The 21,621-nt window shown below is 39.5% G+C and overlaps 1 protein-coding gene across 5 annotated transcripts in view; it reads right to left on the minus strand.

The window, feature by feature from the left end:
* Window positions 1–21,621, minus strand: part of LOC131685477 (interference hedgehog-like) — a 291,909-nt gene that overhangs the window by 62,904 nt on the left and 207,384 nt on the right. For all 5 annotated transcript variants that reach the window (XM_058969211.1, XM_058969212.1, XM_058969210.1 and 2 more), the window contains exon 3: window positions 9,194–9,275. The gene's annotated coding sequence lies outside the window, so the exon portion shown is untranslated. The remainder of the gene's footprint in view (window positions 1–9,193; window positions 9,276–21,621) is intronic.

Here is a 21,621-nt window from a genome sequence, read left to right on the forward strand (position 1 = left end):
TTTCGGTAACGTTGGCATTTGCACACACTCGCACCTAAGTGACTATACGGTTAGTTTATAAATAGAGGTGACGTGTACCCGTTTGAATCAGTTTTTATTCTTATGTCGAACGGGTAAGATCATGGCTGCAGCGTCTGGGCACTACAATAAGCGGTAGACGCTATGCATTTTCGGCAGCGGTGGCCGTGTGCGGATTTGTCGAATGAATGATTTGCAAAGTGGGTGGGCGGGGTGGTTTGGATTTAATTCAATACGGTGTGTGCTGCTTAAGAGTGTTGCGTTTGAAAAAAATATATTTATTTTTATGCATGCGTGTGCGTTGTAACTTGTTAATCCATGTTTACGGCGCTTTGTAGCTGCGTAGGATAAAGAGCCTATTGGTTTTCATGTTTCATATTTCGGTTATATGTTTTTAATGAGTAAGGCATCTGACAACATGCTTCTGTAGTTAATGTTGTTCAGCAGCGTAGTATTTTATATAGGAAAGTACACTCAGGTTTTTTATGCGGATTTTGAAATTTACGCGGTTTTCATTAACGCGTTTTTTTAAATTTACGCGGTTTTCATTTACACGGCCTGTATCCCCTGCGTGAAAAATCTGAGTGAAATTGCATCGGAAACAATCACATTCCCAGCAGAACTTTTTGTTTTCTAATTTCAAACACTTTTGTTTCGTACTGCACACAACGGAAAATTTTAAAACAGAACTTACCGTCCCAGCAGCAGTTGAAGCGGATGTTCTTTTTCGATTCAAATTCAAGCCATGTCTTAAGCTTTACTGGACTTAAAATTGTTTTCCCAGTTTATCCAGTCAGAATATCTGTCCTACCCTATGAATTTAAAACACAGTTCTAATTGCGTTTTAAAGTATACAACAAATAGAACGGTTGGGTATAATAATTTAAATTTTAAAATAAATCTGTTTTAAATTATGAAACAAACAGCTGTACCGAAGATATAATTATGTCAGTCCTATTACCACATAAAACACCTATATAACATAAAACGCTGCAGAATTGGTTTAATAATACAATGTTTACACTACAGAGTTATAACACGTTTTAATAATTAGCAACAAGAAAAATGTCACCAAGATAGCATAAAAACCCGTTTTAACTGGTAGTGCGAACGTTGCATAACAACGTAATTTATCAAATAATTTCATTTTTTCCACCACTAATCGATCAAGAAATACTTAAACTTAAGATTGTTTACTTAAGTTCATTAGTACATTATTGAAAATTTAAATGGAAAATGAAATTTTATATTTACTGGAGAATCTGTATATTTCCGTTGGCGAGCGTGGGCTTCCTCATCACAGCTCTCAATATGGAACTTTTCTTTTGAATATATTTTCTGGACAGACCAGCCTATTTTTACTAGATGGATCAGCCAAATAATGCCAATCACCTAGTGAGATACTTGATTAATTAATAGATTACCGTTAAAAGACCTTCAATAAATTATGTTTTGATGGGGAGGGTATATAGCAAATTGTAACATATGAAAACAGGCGAGTGAACAAGAACGTGAGTCGATTGTGATAGATAAAATTCATTTGCACGCTCTTGAAAAAAGCTACATTTTTAATGTTACCGTGGTCGTGTCCTGTACACAACCCTTTAATTTTTTATAATTCTTACTATTTGCTGTCAAAAATACAATTTTCTTTTTGAATATGATTCTAAACGCCATTTTAAATCGAAATGCTCTTAACAAAAAATTTCTAAAATGTAGTAGTTCTCGAGATATTTTAACTTTTGTTTTAACAACACAATTATTTTGTTTTATTACGACCTTTTCATAAGTTAGTCGCGTTTCTCCATCAACAATAATAGGTTTTTCAAAAGGCCCGTAAACTTTCGTGAAATTTCTCTTTGACATCAAGGCGATATTGTGAAACATTTGAAAGTTACATGAAAACAACCAACATATGATTCAGCTATATAGTTTAATCAACAGACCCTATGATGGAAATATATTTTAGTTGCTGAGTTGGTTGAGAATATTTAACATCTTGTGCAGATCACTACATGAGAGGGTCAAGAAGGAGGGAATAGGTTTGATCGGATGCATTCTCACTACACGACCGCCGTTGCAAAGTCCTGGGAAAAAGTTCCTCCAAGTATCTTCCTTAACACTATTCACTTCTCCGTATTTTGAAATGCGTTGTTTGATAGCAGTGGAACTAGTACGTGGTGCCAGGTCAAGTAGCTTTAATTCAATACTGTCAACACCTGTATACGTTGGAATACTGTATAAAATCTCAAAATCGTTCGACGAGACGTGTTTCAAGTTGTTCTGCGAAGCAAATGATTCTGCGTGACGTAAATGGTGGAATGGCACCGCATTAACTTCTGCTACGTTGAGCTTCATGTTCACCTTCAACATTTAACTCTACTTTGGGAATCAATGGTCTTACCGGATATTTCGAGTAGTCAACAGCAACACAGTTTGCCCGCAACGGAATATAAACTTGCTTTGCATTGTCACTTATTGTTTGTCCACGTTTCGCAAACTAGGTAGAAGGAATCAAATTTTGCTTTTAAAAATAGATGAGAAACAGGCCTGAATTTTGGTGGTTTGTTCCTTATTCACTGCACAAACAGTATAGTGTCGTTTCGCCGTCTGCGCTGTGAGGTAAAAAGTGTCTTCACTGCGGAAAAATCTCATTGCGACCAACGTTAAACAAACTCGTATTAGATCTACAGTGCGCGAGGAGGAACAGCTACTAAAGATCAAAACAGAGCTTTGCTCACGAAAGCGGTTACATCATGTGCGTAACATGGTACTGATAACGTTCAGAAATTAAATTGAGACAGAAAACTGCATTGTGAAGAACAACATGCAACACAATATTGAATACAACAATATTTGAGTCCACGTAAATTCGGATGTGGGACCATGCATAAATAACGTAGCGTTTCGGGGAGCAGGGAGGTATATCGATTTTGAGGAGAAGGATAGGGTTAGTAGTTTGAGACGTATCCCTAGACTGAAATTTTTAGAATGGCATTAAAATCAATTTTTTTGGTTACAGAGGTTTTAACGTTAGGGTCATTCGCCTCTTTTCAGGTTAGAGAAATCTTTTTTGGAAAAACCTCTAACTTTATGTGCGGGGTTGGGTATCCAATCCAAATAAGCTGCGGTAAGGTAATTGATTTAACAACTACGTTTTGCCCGTCCCCTAAAAATCAATTGATTAGAGGAAACTAATATTTTCTCTTTCACAAGAAAAATATGCCATGTCTAATGCACTCAAGTTACTATTCATGCGGTTTTGGGTGGTATTTACTTATAATTAGGTTCGCAAAAAATGTAACGATTTGGAATCCTAATTTAAATTTATACTAAATGTATTTTTTGAAAAAATAGACTTTACTGGAGATAAAAAAGGAAAACAAACCATTCTAGCTCAGTTTGGTAGCTAAATTTAATTTTCTTGTCTTGGTAAATTGTGGGAGATTTCGATGAACGCATTAGCAATAAAACTATAACAGCTGGGGAATAGTGTACCAGATGATCACCATTAAATATCATATTCAGAACAAACCTATCAACACGATGTTTTTGCTTGAGCTTGAGCTTGTGCGACCACCGCTGGCTGCCACTCCGTTATCGATCTGGACTAGCTGAAGTTGCACAGGGAATCAGTAGATAATTACGCTTGGGAGTAGCGAAACATCTTTCAATGTGCAACTCCTGGTAATAATTATTAATCAACACCGGCGCCGACCAGGCCCGAACATAGATCGCGGAAGGAAAGGGAAGGAATGTTAGTCCGATACTTGCTTTTGCTAGAGGCCGTATATACTATTGCTCAATCCACAAGTATCACAGGAGGAGGATATTTGTTAGTAAGTATAGAAAGTTGGATTCTACTTCTTCTTTACCGACGCCAGAGAAGTGACTCAACTATTTGGACTAGACATCGATCCATCAACTCATGGAGCGGGGACCCACGGATTTATTTCCCTTCCGAAGGAAGAGGTGACCACCGGTTGGGATTGAACCCAGACCAACTGGAATGAGTGGCGGTCACGCTTACCACTCAACCACCGGCGCCTTCCAAACCTATCAACACGATGTTTTTGCTTTGAAAAAGTTTTTTATACAAATAAAAATATTGTTGAAAGCCGTCACATATTTTGTAAGAACATATATTTGAAAGAAAGTCGTAAGAAGAGAGGAAAAGCTACGTTATTGCAAACAGGGTGTATGGAATTTTGGCGACGAAATGAAGCGAAGGGTAGGTGGCTGGAAGCGGCGATATGTTCAAAAGTAGGCGAAAAGGTTACTTTGATTGTGTATTGCCCCAATGATAAAATAGAGGTACGTCTAAATGATTTGACATCGCGCAAAAACTCGCAGTCGAAATACAAAGAATTTGAATCCACTATGAAGTATAATGACAAAACTTTTTCACGTGTATTCCCAACGGTGTTTGTTTTGGCTTTGATGCAATTTACCTAAATTCAAACAACGCCGATCCCGTACCCCGATCAGATACCTACGTGTCCTATTCTGTTGAATACAAAGGCGATGTTCATTCTTCTACAGATTAATAATTGACAGAAAAATAAGTACAGGCATGATTCAGACCACAAACTTATTTCGTCGATACACAGTGAATAACTTATCCGAACGTCGTTCATCGGAGTTTACACTGGAGTGAATCAATTTTACTTTTAATTAGGCTAATTGTAATAACTTTAAAATTAAACACAAAATTGTTGCAATTATTTTCGAAGCAAATGGTTAAAATATTTTGTTGAGTAAGGTAAAACTGGAAATGCCGAGGTTCCCTAGATTGAAATGTTAGATATTTTCCTCATCAAAAATTCGCATGGTATCGATAAAAACTTGTCGTCACAAGGACTGAAGAGCTCAAAGTAACTGCCAGTCGTAAAATGAATGGGTTTTCTTCATATTAACCCTTCTGAAGGCAGGTTAAAGGTGTGCAATTAAAATGCAATTACCTTACCATTACCTTAGTTTTCATACCCACTGATATTGTAGCCACTTTTTCAATTCTTTTAACAGTGAGAGAGTTTAAAAATATTCGACAATTTTTAATTATTTTATTTGTTAGAGGAAACTTTGCCGCTGCGACCATTATTCAGCTTATCTTTTGTGGCTGATTTACTTACTTTACTTTTTACTTATATTTATAACTCGAATATTGGTCCCTGGAATCCCTAACCATTCTGAAGGATAACATTCTTCGGATTGGATAGAGTATTAACCTTCCTTTGACTACGCCACCGCTCGCCACTAATTGCTTCACCTTTGCTGCTACCGATGTACATTTCGCTACAGCGATCGCGCTTGGTCAATTCTACAATTTATCATTTTTATGACTACATCTACCACCTTGCCGCGAATAGGTAGCCGTAGCTGATGGGAAGCTCTTGCGGATTAAACATACATATTCGTTTAACCTTTACATTCCTGTTGTATTTTTTTATTACTTAAACTTCAGCTCACTGTTTGTTCCCAGGAAGTGCTTCCCGCGGAGCTTATGTAGGGTGAATCATCCTATCCTGACCGCAAGTTTCAAGCAAAGACAGGTGCTTCTCAGCTTTTGTCGGAAGTAGTCATCAAAGTGAAATTTTTTAACAAAATTGTGACAGAAAATTTTCTTTTTGCTTCACTCTTTAAAGCAAAATTATTTGTAAATATTTGAAATTTACAAAAAGCCGAGAACAATCGAACAAAAATAAGAATGACAAAGAGTCACTTGCTTTTTCGCAAATAAAAAAGAAACTGGAACTCTCTGGACAAGACGATGATGCTGACGATGCGGATACTAGCCTGCTGCGGTCATCCAACGATATTCCTCTGACGCCGACCGAGTATGTACCGAGTCGAGTGGTTTAATTTCGTACATGACGTGAAAAATGAAAGATGATCAAATTAGATACGCGTCATTAGCGGTAAATGGGTAAAGAAGCGCGTCCATTATCGTTCCACTGATGACGCCGACTGAACCTGAAGGGGAGGTGATGGACGGCACAATTCAGCCAATTAGGCTATGCGTTGTTTTTGGTCTTTACCGATGCAGCCGACGTTGAAGATTTGTAGTCGATCTAATTGTCGTTTTTAATTTGTGTTTTAAATCGATGATTTTTTTTTGTAAAAATAGAATATCAGTGCTACCTACCGATTAACCACTGTAGCCACCTGTCCATTATTTTGTTGGGTTAACTGTCAAAGTCGTTTCAATTCTAGTAGAACATCAATTAAAAATTGTTCTGAAGTTTTTACTTTTTTGTAAAATGGTTTTCAGCGATTCAGTCAAATAATGCAGCACAACCAACGTATGTCTATTAGACTGGTTCAATTTTTGACTTTTAGCTCCATCAGGCTTTAGTTATTGATTCCTTTTATGACCCTTAGTAATTTTGCAAATTTTGGTACCGATCGGTTGTGTCTATGGCCCCTCCAAAAATTTCAAATTTTATATGGAAATTAGTATGTAAAATCGGTTAAAATTGAAAATAAATTAAAAAAAAAAAATCACCTCATCAATGAACTCATGAGAACACTATATATTTCTAAAGGTATTCTTCAACTGAACACATTCGTGGAACATTTTAAGTTTTTAAAAATTCGCTGAGAAAAGTTATTAACTAAAGAAGCAGCATGACTTCAAAACAAGTGGATTTTATTATTAATCATAGCAACCCTGTTTTAATAGCTTCATCGTTATACAAGTACAAACTAGGCTTAAGGCTAGTTTGCAGTTCGGAAAACCGTGTCACGGGATTTGGGTCCCTGTGTATTTTAAATGGAGCTCGGGATTTCAAATCCCGTGACGGGAAATGAGTCTACACAAAAAAGACAGTTTTCCTGAAGTGTAAACCCAATCGCGGGAAACATCACGGGATTTTAAAACTCTCCACACAGAAATCCGGCCGGGAACAATTCAACACAAATTGTTTCCGACGGGGAAAATAGTATTTTTATAAGGTTTGCAATTCGCTGCAAGTTTGATACTGTTTGAATTTTTTAAAAGCAGCAGAGTTTTTGGTTTGACAGTTTGGAGAGATCTCGGCGGGAAATTTTCCCTGATCAAATCCCGGCGCAAATCCCGTGCGAGATCCCGTGACCCATTTCCCGAACTGTAAACTAGCCTTTACCACCAACCGCTCCCGTATGGCAGATGCAGCTATTCAAACAGGGTTGCTATGAATAATAATAAAATCCAATTGTTTTGATGTCATGGGTGGAAATATACCCTTTCGTGCGTACTCTCTCCGTAGAGTGTATTGTTTACGAAAATTTATGCTCACCGCTGTTTCGATACCGTTCACTTTTTCTTGTAATTTTTTGTATAATCTCGCGTTTGTGAACGGTTTTGTGCGTGCAGATAGGTGTAGTAATTTTTGTTTGACAATTGTGAATTAATAACATAGGGTTTAGCTAGGTAACCTCTCTCCTCTCGCTGCAAAAGTGGTCTGACTATGCTGTGCCATAGCGATGACAGCTATGCGGCGGTGCGTTTTTTTGGTGTTTGTTTTGTGATAGTCGAGTGCGGAAGGCGGCCATCGAGTTTTGGTTAGATAGTGACAGACAACGGTAAAATACAGACGTCCTCGTTACACCAGTTCGGGACAGTTTCCAGCCACAGTAGCCGTAGTGCGAAGTGCGCGTGTGTGACGGAAAATTATTCGTCGTAAAGTGCCGGCCCATGGTTTGGGCGCTTGTTTATTTTGTGGTGCTGGATCGCCGTCGGGGGAAGCTAATCATCAAGGAATTTTCGCTTCCCCGGCTAACCGCAAAGGATCCAGACGCACCAATCCGCCCTCGCTGGGAAGGATAAGCCGAACGAGCTTTGCTCTCCTTCCCAGCTAATAGCCAAGGAGGGTGAAGCAGGGTGGACAACGGCCCCCCCTGGAAAGAACACTTCCGGGATTCTTTGCGGGGAGCAAGGAATCCGGTGATTCATCACCACCGTCGCTAGGGAGGTTCCAACAAAGGAGCCAAGCTCACCTCCCTAGCTAAAAGACAAGGACCGCTGCCGGAGCAGCCAACGAAGATACAACCGAAGGAGAACGCGGCCATTGTTGACCCGGCCGGTCGGAAGATACCGCACGTCGCCAGCAGCAGCCGATTAATTATCAGCGTGTAGAGCAGTGCAGGGAGAGTGGACGCAGCAAATAAAAGTTGGCAAATTTAGTTTATTTGTTTACTTTTGTTGTGAAACGAAAATCCGAAATTCTGTAGAAGCACCTAGGCCGCCCTGAAAAGAAGGGTTCGCCGGGCAAACAAGAACCCGAGTAGTGGGCAAACCCCTACTTACATTCTTTAGTTAATAACTTTTCTTAGCGAATTTTCACAAACTTACAGTGTTCCACGAATGTGTTCAGTAGATGAATACCTTTAGAAATATATAGTGTTCTCATGAATTGAGGTGATTTTTTTAAGATTTTGTTTTCAATTTTAACCGATTTTCCATATTAATTTCCATATACATTTTGAAATTTTTGGAGGGTCCGTAGATGCAACCGATTGGTAGCAAAATTCTTATTTAACGGTTAAATAAGACGAACAAATTGTATTCAAAAAAGCAGGAAAGTGATGATAGTACAAATGCTGATGATACTTTCTGCTCTAAAAATAAGACACGCTGTTCACAAAAACACATGCAAGACAAACAAACGTAACCTATTATTCCTATGAAGAAGACAAAATAAATTGTCGAAACGTTGGACAACATAGACATACGTCGTTTGTGCTGCATTATTTGACTGAATCGCCGAAAACCATTTTACAAAATATTCCGGAACAGTCGACAGGCTACACAATTGACGAATATATTTTATTTTTACACTTAGAAAGTCATTTAGCCAGGAAGAATTCTTAGTGATCAGGAGGATCGTGGCATTAGCCCTGCAATAGTCCTATGCTCTAAAAATTGGCTGCGCAGTTACTCGAAACAATTTTGTTTATTTCCACGCTTTTGTCGATTTATGTTTATTTAAATCTATTCCCTTATAAACCCATGAGAATTGGGTAAGACATCAACACATGCCATGACAAATATTGCATTTGACCAATAAAGTTGCCACTACGTACCGACTGAACTACGTACACAAAACTTTATTCTAAATTACCGGGTCCAAGCTTTTTTTAAATCTAGCCAACGCAGATGTCGGCGAGAATTCAATGGCGTGAATGTTTAGCTTACCTTACCAATTCCACGGATGGGTGATTCTTTACAGGCAGTAAGTTGAAGTTGTAATTGTTGGCTGCAGCACAATTAGGATCATCTGAAACGGAGAAACAAAGTTAGCCAAACGATTTTTGTAGATAGCCAGCCAAAAACGGAACTGTTGAAAAAACAATTGTGTAATATAATTTATTTTTGAGAAACACCGTTCTATTCTACTTTACTCTATTCTAACCCTTACACAGCCAGTATTGAAAAGCATCCTGGAAAACACTGCAGTTATTATTTAGTGTTTTTTCTTGTCAACATTAATATTTAAGGCATTTTATAATATGTTGCAAATATTTAGCTAGAGTTGAAGATGTTTCAAAATTGAACGGCAATTAATTTATTTATTTAATGAATAATTAAACTAACCAATCGTTTTGAATTTTGAATGAGGAAGAAGCGAGGACAACCGTACCGACTGTTTCAGTTATACACCCAAAATCGGACGGGAATGTTTCTATTACTTTTGGGTAAGATTCTATTATCTCTTGGTAACAGACCATGCCATGTCGTCTCATCACTTTCCTGATGGGAAGGAAAAGAGAAGTGAAAAAGAAATGTAGAGGAATGGAAAAAATAACACAATACAAAACAGTAAAATGGATTCTTCACTTCTGCAGGAATAATGAGCCCTACTGATAAAGGCTATAGCTCTTTATCACAACACACTTGAGTATATATGTATAGAGAACCAAAAATCCTGATACGCAATTGCATTACCGCAAAATAAGGTGTTCCGTAATCGGATTCACAAAGATCACATGAATAATATTCAGCACGCTGAATAGAAGCCATGCTCACCGACTACACCGACTAAAATACTGCAATTGTGTTTAGAACCAGTTCTGATATATTTAACACCTCTTCCACACCAGATCGTGCAAATGTTGGGTGATTTCTTGCATTGAGTATATGCAAACCAAGTATCCCGTCAATTTTGAGCTCCTCGAAACGGTAAATAAACCACACAAGCTTGTATTATCTAGAGAATGATGAAATATGTAATTTTCGTTATTGTACAACAACTATTTTCAAAAAGTTGTTTAATGTTTTTAGTAGGGGAATCCGGGCCTAACTATCGGTGTTTTTAAATTTCACTTTTATTCGTTTTTAATTTGGTTGATTGTGCAAAACAGAATTCTTTGTTATAGTTGTCTAGATCTCAGACCATTCGACTCAGTTCGTCGAATTCTGAAAATGTAAGTATGTGTGTGCGTGTGTGTATATATGCACGTACTATGTGTCAAATAATCTCACTCATTTTTCTGAGTGACTGGGCCGATTTCAACAACCTTATATTCAAATGAAGAAGTAACATAGGCAACTATTGAATTTTACTTGGTTCGGAGTTCCGGTTCCGGAGTCATGGGTTGAAGAGTACGGTGACACATCAGATTACCATTTAAACTGGTATCAAAGCTATCTGTATGACGAAAAAAGTATGAACCCTTAAATGCGCATTGTTGTTTTAAAACAACATTGCGAAAACCATCTCAAAATTATGATAGTAACGTATAAATGCTGTGAGACAATTTTCAGGATATTTGAGAAAAAATGGTTTACGCTTTTAAGGGTTAAAACATTTTCTGAACCTTCTTTGACCATTTTGGCCACCTACGATGGAACCGGAAGCTTCGAGAAAATGACAAAGAGTCTGTATTAAGGTCAGTGGCGTAGCCACTGGGGTTTGGGGTTTGACGAAAATCGTTGATTTTTCGAAAATGCTTCAATATAATGTAAATTTGATGAAATATTGAAAGTTCACAAGCAAAAACAGTTCAGCGGTTACCATTCCATTCTAAAAATAAGAAAAAAGAGAATAGCTTCAATATCTTCATAGAGTTTTAAAATGCAATATATCTTACGGTTAACATCACAAAATTTCGAAACCACCAACTTCGAAGGTTGGTCATCAAATGGTGAATATTTCCCAGTGTTCACAAGCTCCTATCTCATGCTTTCCTGTGCGTCGACTGGGTACTACCGCCTTCTGCAGTAAAAGCGAAATCAGAAGGTGCGAGTGGGCATGAGCGCTATAACCCTACCGTAGACAGAACTGAATACGTGAGGTGGCAAAGAAACCCCGCGCGGCTGTCTGAGGAGACAGGAGGTTGTGTCAAACCCAACAAGCCGCCCGGAAAACACCACGTTACGAAGAATCAGGAGGACAAGGCGGATCGGAATAATCGATCAAAGCCCACGTAACGAAAAAAGGACTACGATTGGAAACTTGGCACATCGAACTGTAAGTCTTTTTGCTCCCCTGGATTCGAACGAATCCTGCACAATGAGCTGACGTAGCATTGTAGGAACCTGTCTTGGCAGTACAGAATGTGTGAAAAAGCGAGCATCGCGCGGTTACATTCTGCTAGAGCGACGGCACAACAAACAAGTTGGGATCAGAGAAACTAGGTGTGTGGATCAAAGGCCTTTTCAACAACTACAGCATCGTTAACGTGCGCTGCCCTCACGAAGCGTAACCCGAGAACGGGAAAGATACCTTTTACGCGCATTTGGAGCCCGCAGCAGAATGTAAAGCTCCTCATTAGCGACATGAACCTCACCCCTTAGATCACATGATTAACAAATTTAGAACCAAATCGACCACGTTCTAATGAACGTAACATTTTTCTTCAACATCACAAATGTGCGAATATAGATTCGAAATCGCCTACAGGAAGATAGGCGATGGAGTATCTGTATAGAGTTATGAAAATTCTACGAGTACGTAAATCGCTCAAGCAAAGGCTATGTGCCACAGGCTGACATATGAAGAGAATAATGGAGACCTTCTCACGACCGAGTGCGAGCTGATCGATGAGTGTATTATGACGAACATCGAAATAGCAGTAGACGACGAGAGTATCGGAAGAAACAATCTGCAGACATGCGCAGCCGACGACAGATTCCCAGCGCAAGATCTATCGAACATTCATGAGGTGATCGGCGGACTGAGGACTGTTAAAGCCGCTGGCAATGATCAACTGCCATGTGAGCTGCTGAAACACTGAAGAGAGGCGTTGTGTAGAGCACTCCACTGGGTGGTTTTAAAGATCTGGGAGAAACAAATTTCACTGCAAGATTGGATGGAGGAAGTAGTATGTCCCAACTTTAAAAAGGGCAGTCTTCCCATGAACATCCATAAGTTTGCACCTGTGTACAAAATTTCGTGCACGCGTTCAACCTAAAACTTGCTTTGCCTTTGTGTACAAGTTCGCCTCGAACACCGAACCCAAGTGAACGATGTGCAAACTTAGGTTTAAACACCGTGTACATGCACCGTGTGCGTACCCAAGAACGGCACACACAAAACAGAATGAGTCAACACTAGTGATGATGAGTGATAGAAAAAGAAAACTAGTGTCAAGAACCTGTGTGTACGAACACCTCGTACGTACATGGGGTTCGGTTGTGCAGACGAACATGTGTACGTGTTTTGGTACGCATTAGCGCGTTCGAGTTTGCACACGAAATGTGAGTTTAAGATGAGCACAGAACTAAAGCGAACATGGTGTTCGATGTTTATTTGGGAAGTCTGAAAAAGGGTGTTAAACGGGATTGCTGCAAATAGTTATCGAGCAATCATATTGCTGAATCACCGTTAGCAAGCGAGATCGTTGAGAAAACTAGCATATAACGCCCAAATACGGATTTCCGGACCAGCGAAAATAGATCGAGTGATATGTGAAGAGTATTAGAAATACTTTTGAGTCCTTTTGAAACTCGGAAAGGGCTACGGTAAGGTGCGTATAATAAGAGCTAAGATTGACACGGTTTTCCGGAAGTCTGCTCAGCTTTTTAGCTTCGCCGGTAACGTCAATATTGTGGGAACGTATATCCGACTGACGGTTGAAGCGATGACGATGATATCGAGTTGGCTGATACCCGCACAATTAGGGCAGATTGTTGGCGAGTTACAGCGGGTAGCATAGAACAATGTTTCAATAGCCTACCACTCGTCGGCATGTTTTAACCCGCCTAGTCGCCATTTCGTTTACTGGGTGAGCTCGTGTATTTGGGCTCACTAATGACCGCCAATAATGACACCAACAGAGAAATTTGGAAAAGTATTCTAGCAGGTGAACGTTGTTACTTTGGGCTTCGAAAAAGCCTTCGATCGACGAAGGTACGACACCGAATTTTCTACAAATCGCTGATTGGACCGGTTGTCTTCTACGGTCAAAAAACCTGGAGCATGCTGGCGGGAGATCAACGCGTTCTTAGTGATTTTGAATGCAACGTGTTGAGAACGATTAGTTTCTAGAGCAATTTTACCGAGTTGTTCACCATTCTGAAAACATGCAGCCGCCCAAATTTCGTTGAGCGAACAATGGGTGGTTCTCCAAGCTACTGTTGCAATTCGTTGTTCATACGCCGTCTCCGCATTCCGTTTTTCATATGCATCCCATCGTAGTACTTCCAAAATTATTATTTAAATATTTAAAATTAAATATTTTTTTTATATTAAATTGGTCACCACCAATCATTTTTTTCAATTCAATTAATTTTGGTTGGGAGTGGGATTTGACCCCCAAAACCCCCCTGGCTACGCCACTGATTAATGTTCAACTGAGAACGCCTCAAAAAACGGCCATCTTGGAAACGAAAAAAGCGGTACAGTAAAATTGATTTTCATGAAGACTTTCCCAACGGTGTGAGAAAAAACTGCCTTTTTCGGTTTCCAAGATGGCCGCTTTTCCAAGCATTCTCAGTTGAACCTGAAATACACATCTCTTTCTCTGGGACGGTTGGCTCGATTTTCCCGAACTTAGTCTCAAAGGAAAAAAAACCTTAGACGAATTTCGCGCCAAATCATATTCAGAGCTGGCAGCGCCCTCTCAGATTCTAATGAAACTTTCTGTACACGAAGACTTTGTCACAAAAAGCCACTTTGCATATTTTGTTTTTCCAAAAATGATCTAGACTGTCTTTCGAAAATGGCCAAACTTTTTTTACCAATTTTTTTTCAAATGGCTATAGTCTAAAAATGATACATCCTACAAAAAATGTTGTTGGAGTAGTTTTTACAAAATTAGTCATATTTTCAAAATTCTTCATTGACTCCTACACTGAAAAAAATCGATTTTAAAAATTTAAAGTCGATTTACAAAAAACCTGTTTTAATCCACCTAGCGGTGCAATTGTGCCTTTCTCATTTCTCTAAACTATGGCACGGAGGCTTTTTATGTTCAACATAATTGTGGAAATGTCCATTACATTCTTAGTACACTTTGCACTTATACACAATGGCATGCCAGCCACGAACTTGATGAGCTACGTGTCGACGGTGAAACACTTGAAACAAAAAAATATCATACTTCATTAGCCTAATCAGCATTAGATCAATGTTATCTGCTTGCTAACTCATTTTGTCATGCGGGGTGGGTGTGGTGTGAGGAGGGCGAAAGTCCCATGAACGAACGACTCCCCAGCTTAAATTGGTATGCTTTGTGATATAGTGGTGGTTTAAAGATGATGGGGTTGATGGGGTGGGGTATGAGGGCTGGAAGATTTTTAAGGGAGGGGAGTGAACAGTAGAGGGGGGGGGGGTGTAACCCCTCTCCGTAAACCATCATCTACGCCCCTGTTAAAATCCAGAAACCTTACGCGAGTCAAAAAAAAATTTAGGTTGACGGGATTAGGTTGACGTTTTTCAGAGTGATTGCATAACCTTTCTATATGAGAAGGGCAAAACCATTTTTGATTTGGATGAAATTTTGTTCCAAGATAGATAATAATGTTCCCTACCTACCATCAAAAATTCAAGTTGGCAATTTTAAGAAAAAAAAAGTTATTTAAGAAAAAATCCTTGTTCAAACTGAATTTTTTCTTTAGTGTATTTTTATCGAAAACTAAACCAATGAAAGTCATAATCATCTCAGAATCCAATAAAACTCAATTTGTGAGAAGATATTGTCTAATTTAGCAACTAAGCAAATTTTTATTAAGAGGTTACTTTTACATTTTTCATGAGATCGAATTTTTTTTATTACTTTATCTGAAAGTACAACTCCTTGAGAATGTTTTCTAAAATTTTTATAAAGATCCGAGAAATAGATCGAAAGTTACAGCGCTTCCAAGCGCGCTTCATCTACCCAGAGCAGTGGCAATTTGAAATTTTAAACTCGATTATCTCGAAATGTCGTTTTACTAAAAATGTTTTTTCCGTGATCACGATTGCCGAAAGACTACTCAATCAATTTTCTTAATTTTTGCCATTCTCATATAGAAGGGTTATGCAATCACTCTGAAAAACGTCAACCTAATCCCGGCCCGGAGGGCCGAGTGTCATATCCCATTCGACTCAGTTCGTCGAGATCGGAAAAAGTCTGTATGTTTGTGTGTATGTATGTATGTGTGTGTATGTGTGTGTGTGTGTGTATGTATGTGCGTATGTGTCAAATAATGTCACTCATTTTTCTCAGAGATGGCTGGACCGATTTGCCCAAACTTAGTCTCAAATGAAAGGTGCAACCTTCCCATCGCCTGCTATTGAATTTTGGATCGATCGGAATTCTGGTTCCGGAATTACGGGTTTCAGAGTGCGGCCACACAGAAATTTCGCATATAAACTATAGGAAAAATTAAAAATAGAATTTTTATTTTTGATGTTAAATGTGTTCAAGGTGCATGAAACGTCGAGATTTGATGCAAACTCGAAAAAAAATTTGACGACGATTCACTTTTTTGGATCTTGGCACATTTTTGCCTTTCTCATATAGAAAGGTTATGCAATCACTCTGAAAAACGTCAACCTAATCCCGGCCAAATTTTTTTTTCGACTCTCATAAGGTTTCTGGATTTTAACAGGGGCGTAGTTGATTGTTTACGGAGAGGGGTTACACCCCCCCCCCCTCTACTGTTCACTTCTCTTCTTTAAAAATCTCCTTAAATCACCCCTCAGACCACCACCCCATCCAGCCCTCATACCCCTCCCTTTCAACCCCATCATCTTTGAACCAGCACTATATCACAAAGCATACCAATTTAAGCTGGGGAGTCGTTCGTTCATGGGACTTTCGCCCTCCTCACATACCCACCCCCGCATGACAAAATGAGTTAGCAAGCAGATAACATTGATCTAATGCTGATTAGGCTAATGGAGTATGATATTTTTTTGTTTCAAGTGTTTCACCGTCAACACGTAGCTCATCAAGTTCGTGGCTGGCATGCCATTGTGTATAAGTGCAAAGTGTACTAAGAATGTAATGGACATTTCCACAATTATGTTGAACATAAAAAGCCTCCGTGCCATAGTTTAGAGAAATGAGAAAGGCACAATTGCACCGCTAGGTGGATTAAAACAGGTTTTTTAAATTGATCGTAATAATTTGTCTCGTACTATCGTTAAAGTTTTCATTCATAAATTTTTGTTTCATGTATAAGAATTTTTAATGCAATTTTTAGAGCTTAAAACCGCGATTTTTTTACTAAAAACGAAATAGAATGCAGGAAAAAATTATTATTTGTTCAACTAATCGTTAAAGTACGAGAAATACTGATATACTAATGAATTTTTTTGAGTTTTGGGATTTTAGATGATCTATTGGTCGCCAATCGTGATCACCGCAAACCTCTTAAATAAAAAGGGTTTCGGGGAAATAGCCATAACTCCGCCAATTATGAATTTATTTTTATAAACTTATGCTTGTTTATTTTACTGAAATTGTACTATGCAAAGTATGCAAAGTGGATTTTGTGACAAAATTCTCATGTACAGAACATTTCGTCAAAATCTGAGAGGATGCGATCAACATTTGTCTGAGTTGGCGCGAAATTCGTCCTTTTTAACAGCTATAATTTTCTTTGAATCGAAGTTGTGGTTTTGGAGTTATGAGTTAAAAATACGATAGCCCATGAAATTCCCTGAACCTTTTTTTAACTTTTCTCATATATAAAAGTTAAGTAATCGTTTTAACCGAAACTCGAAGGACCGAAGTCTCTTATACCATTCCACTCGGTTCATCGAGATCGGAAAATGTTTGAATGTGTATGTGTGTGCGTAGCTGTATGTATGTGTAAATGTGTCAAATTGTATCACGAAAAAAAAACGTTGCAGAACATGGACCATTGAGTATTTTCTCATGAAAATTTGGGTAAAAGTGGTTTAAAGTGTATTGTTTACAATGTATTTTTATCGCTGTCAGTTTTTCGAAAATAGGAAAAAATGGCGTCACCCGAAAAGCAAGGTCGCGAATTGATTTTGCGCAAGCACCTGGAAAAACCTCAACTCTCTCATCGGGATATCGGTCAGGGGTGTTGCCAAAAAGTTGAATCTGTTCTAGTCTATCGTTCAGAGAACAAAGAACAGGGAGAGAATGCTTTCGTACAAAGTGCAGAAGGCTCCAAATCGTGACGAAGGGCAAAATACGGTGGGAGAGTCACGGTTTTGGAGGCTGTACACCCAGATGTTGACGAAGCCGCATTGTGTCATCATGGATGATGAGACTTACGTCAAGGCGGACTTCTGACAGCTTCTGGGGCTACTACTCTTCAATGCATAGTTTGATGTTCCGAAGAAAGTAAGAAAGCCGAAACTTTCAAGGTTTGCCAATAAATACATGATTTGGCAAGTGATCTGCTCATGTGGCAAACGGAGTGCGTCGTTTGTGACTACCGTGATTGTAAACGGGGAGATCTACCTCTACAGAAGCGTTTGCTTTCTCTTGTAATCGAACGTTACAGGAATCAAACTACATTTTTGTCGCGATTTACATTCAATAAAAAAACATTCAAGTTGCTTAAGATATACTCAAAACATACACAAAACAAATTGAAAGTACAGCCCAAATACACAGAACAACACCGGTGGGACTAGCTGTTAAAAGGGCCCGATTGGAAAGGGGATCGTCAGTGGCCATACCAAGGTCGAATCCTCGGGAACTAGGCAAGAACCGCCATCTGAAATTTGCTATCGTCCACTTTAATACAGGCGAGCAAGTGCGCAAGACGTGTCTGAAGATTATATACAGTTTTTCAAAATATAAAGGTGAAGTAAAAGTGTACAAGCCATTCAGGACCTTTTGGTACTTACCATAATTTGGCATTCCCGGAAGTTGCGAACTCCCGGAGAAACACAACACACATCGGCCTAGGTGACTTGACGGTCACCTACGTCTAACCGTAAAAGACCATTCTTCAGTCCTCTGGTCGCCAACGGAAACCAGGGACAAAGACTCTCGGGCAAAGGCCCTAAACACCAAGGAGAGCAACCCTTCTCGGTCTGGCAAAAGTCGGTATCGTCCGTCGTCAACCGATCTCGCTAATGAAGGAAGCGCCTGTTGGACACCTCGCCCAGAACACCTTTCTGGGACCGCCATTTTACCCATCCCCCAGCATTTAGCCATACTCCCTAGGAACCAGCCAACACCATCTTGTAAAGAAGTTCATCGTGGCAACAGCAATTTTGAACCGGAACCGATCAGCGAGCGCTCGCCGGTCCATCTAGCTGCCAACAAAACATACAGTACGGTACGTACCAGTGAACCCACCAGTGATAATCATAACACCACACGAACAGCTTACAATAAATTACACACGTTAAGAAAGTTGAGTGTTTTCATAGCAAAAGATCCGCGAAATCCCTCCAGTTCGCCCAGTAGCGCGCCGACCCTGCGACTAAGTCCGTGTCACGTGCTGCTGAAGCTTGTCGGGTAAACCTTAAGTTAGCCTCAGTTGATGCAACACGAGGACCCTACGATTTTCTGGCCGGATCTAGCTTCGTGCCACTATTCAAATGTAGTCCTGTAGTGGTACGAATCCAACGGGGTCACTTTCGTACCCAAGGACTTAAATCCCATAACCGTATTTATAATGTAAATAAAATGATGGTCACTTTCCATTCCTCTCAGTAATGATTCCAATGAGTGAGAGATTCAGAAGAGAACCGTCTTACTGTTGTCAATTGATTGGAGTGAGAATCGTAACTCAATATGGATTGCTTACTGTTTTGAATGCTAACAGTTTCATTTTCTTTTGTCCACTAGGTTTGCCAACAGTACCGTAATGGAGTTCAGCACTGACAAAGCCTAATGAGTGAAATTGAGCGTAAGGAACGAGCGTACGGTTATGGTATTGAAGTTGAATGAAATAAATATTCCAAGAGTTTACTAATGCGTTAAATTTAATTTTTTGAAAGTTTGAAAAGGATCGGTTCACTTATCAAAAGCGTTTTTTGCGTGATGGAAAAAGATGCGGGACATCCTTTATTGGTCAATTAACGGGTATTGAGCGACGAACCTATTGAAACTAACTATTCCTTTTTGCCAGGGTCCGAATATATGACGAATGGACTTTGAAATTAGAGTTCTTAAACTCTGTACCAGTTTTTCCAATGTATCTTCATTATAGGATTTATGTGTTCTAATACTAACATGTTTATCTTTAAAATTCCTACAAAATGAGGCATAGAGAGAACCTTCCATTTGTCCATTTTACGACACATGACTAACTTTAAAAAAAACGCAATCTTCCAGAACAATAGTGCAGTTAATTAACCTTCCGTTGCTAATCGGTCGGAAGGTTGCAATCACAGGTGGCCGTTTTTTTGCTGTCAGTCGTAAAACTTTACCCGTGCGCGAAGAGTGCAAGTATCTCATGGAATGCCAAGTTCGTCGGCCGAGCAATGAAAACGAATTCTAGATGTACATTCGAAAATGGCGTATCTTCAGGTAGACCTGTTCACCATTACCGTATCACAGATTAAAATCGCGAATTTCTCGTTGCAAACAATTTGCAGTTCGGTCCTTCGGCACTGTTAACGTTGAAAATCAAAAGCCCCTTCACGCTCATATATGTTGTCGGCTCGTATACAGTCTGTCTTCTTGCTCGGGTCGCGGCCCAGCGCATCGTCGGTAGTGTTTGGACTAATAATCGTAAAATTTTATTAGTTATAAACTTTATTGGGTTTGGTGCCAGCTGTAGAAGATATCTTTCCTACACCGGTGGCAACAAAAGGGGGTAGTAACAAAAAAACAACAAACCTTTGCAGACCTTGTCTTCCTGACAGCCGGACATGGTCCATCGGTTGGTTGGTCAGTCAGTCGACCGAAGAGAAGGTAATTTGCGCAACTCTGATAAGCTACCTGGCGCGAAACGGCTTAGGAAGATCAGATTCCAATAGATACCGTAAAGCTGTAACTAATTTCTGAAGTTTTATTTCGCTGGGAAAAAAAACAGAACTCTTGAGCATCGTGGGAAAGTTAAAAGCTTGGCGATATTCATTCGAAAATTAGCATCAACTATACTCCGGTCGTGATGATTGTCCGGCATGATCATAAAATCAGGCGAAATTTGCCAACTCGGTACAATCTCTTCCGAGCGTGCTATTGAGTGGACAAATCGACTCCACACCCAAACTATCCGCCGAGACTGCGTCTTGTGAAACGAATCAGCTCATCCGGTGGTAAATTAATTTGATTTATCGCTAATCGAGCTAACACTCACAGAAAAAAAATGTGGCAAAACAAAAACTGTCGCGTTGCTCCCACCTATCTTTGTCTGCATTAGTCTTTTTTTTGTTCCTGTCAAAGCTGCCCCAGACGCTACAACAAGTGGCCAACGCTAATTTTCTCTTCGCGGCTAACGTTCCGATCGCGCTTGACAAATTGTATGGGGCTAAAGAAAACATCTGGAGCAAGCAGATGGGCGGTGTGGGTTACAACCAACCAACCGAACCGGATCGGACCACACAGATCAACGGATTCACACGAATCAAAAAGATTTGGGAGAAAACATCGCTCGGGAAAACATTGAAACATAGTTTGACAATAGATCAGTAGATTTCATACGGCAACGTTGTACCTGTCAAACAGTGCATGAGTGCGTTACCATATGAACCTTAAATCGCTGCCAATATTTTTCTTCGGTCCTCGAAGTGAAAATCTGACAGCGCGTTTATCCGAAATGTGTTAGCCATAAATCAGGCGAGAACAATTTTCGCCTACAGAAGGAGAAAAAACCATTAATAAATCATGTTCCTAATTCAGATTACCGGATTTCCCTCTCGACGAAATCAGCAGTGACAAAAAATCTTGCAACTATATGCACGCACAAACACACACTAAAATCAGTGACACTGATGATGATGATGATGATGATGACGACAAAATCTGCCTTGCTCATATCTTCAAACTCAAGAAGAATAAAAGTACCATGCGCGCACGGGATCACGCGAGCATGGCGAACAGATTGACGAAATTAGCATGTCAGATGTCAAAGCAAGCGCGAAAGAAATGTTTATGACAAGTGCTTCACTATGTGCGCCTACACTGAAAAAAAAACAATGCAGGTCACGTTGACATCATGTGTGATGCGACTAGAAACAAGTGCTACATGTCAAATACATGAGTGGAATTTATATGATCAGATGAGTATGAATAATGTCATGAATATGTGGA

The sequence above is a fragment of the Topomyia yanbarensis genome, chromosome 2 (genome assembly GCF_030247195.1).
Source record: "Topomyia yanbarensis strain Yona2022 chromosome 2, ASM3024719v1, whole genome shotgun sequence".
Classification (NCBI taxonomy): Eukaryota; Metazoa; Arthropoda; class Insecta; order Diptera; family Culicidae; genus Topomyia; species Topomyia yanbarensis.